This window comes from Gavialis gangeticus, unplaced genomic scaffold, assembly GCF_001723915.1.
Source record: "Gavialis gangeticus isolate Ggan-Ray unplaced genomic scaffold, GavGan_comp1, whole genome shotgun sequence".
NCBI classification, from domain to species: domain Eukaryota; kingdom Metazoa; phylum Chordata; order Crocodylia; family Gavialidae; genus Gavialis; species Gavialis gangeticus.
Genome location: NW_017729024.1, coordinates 164,256,231 through 164,256,934, shown reverse-complemented (window position 1 = coordinate 164,256,934; position 704 = coordinate 164,256,231). Strand labels below are relative to the sequence as shown.

At 69.9% G+C, this 704-nt stretch overlaps 1 protein-coding gene across 4 annotated transcripts in view; it reads left to right on the top strand.

Moving 5' to 3' along the window:
* The window catches only part of RUSC2 (RUN and SH3 domain containing 2), a 47,061-nt gene that overhangs the window by 19,390 nt on the left and 26,967 nt on the right, over window positions 1-704 (top strand). For 2 of the 4 annotated variants that reach the window (XM_019518025.1, XM_019518027.1), the window contains exon 1: window positions 59-315. The exons of 1 other annotated variant lie outside the window; for it this stretch is intronic. The gene's annotated coding sequence lies outside the window, so the exon portion shown is untranslated. Of the gene's footprint in view, window positions 1-58; window positions 316-704 lie in introns of those variants that run through there. One more of the 4 variants, XM_019518028.1, reaches the window with a different exon arrangement.

Genomic DNA, 704 nt, shown 5'->3' with positions numbered 1-704 from the left:
GTGGGTTGGCCTGGCCTGGCCTGGCTGGGGAATGTGGAGCGGGGGCATCATCTGGAGGGTGAAACCCCAGACCTGACGCCAGCTCTCGCTGTCCCTTCCCCTCCCACCGGTCCCCGGGGGCCGAGCGGAGCGTGGGGCTGTGGGCAGGCGGGCTGCCTCGCACGGCACAACGTCACCGCAGCCACCGCCGCAGCAGGGCCGCCTGCTCTGCGCAGCCCCTCTGCATTGCCAGGGATGCAGCCCTAGCACAGGCAGGGAGGACCAGGGACGGGGAGAAACCCGCTGTCTTTGGGGTCCCGGGAGGCTCCAGGGAAGGTGAGGTGGGGACGGGCCTGTGGGGTGCATGGGGCAGCTGGGTCCGGGGGGGCGGGGGCCGTTTGCCGGGGTGATGCCAGCTGTGTGCTACATCCCTCCAGGTCCAGGCTTGCTTTACCCCCCCGGGAGACTGCAATAGCTGTCAGTGCTGGCGCTGCTCGGGGTCAGCCCCCTGGGCTGGGGGGCAGCTCTGCAGAGGCCTGGCGCGGGGGCAAGCACACTGCCCTCCATTGTCTGCCATGACAGCCTCTGGTTTCGGGTGGGGGGGGCTGCAGCTCAGCTGGGATCCGACTGCCAGGCAGCGCTGCCACAAAAAGCCCAGAAACAAAGGAGTCGGGGAGGGGAGAGGGGGCTGCTGCCAGCCTGCTGCTGCTGGGGGGGTGGGGAGA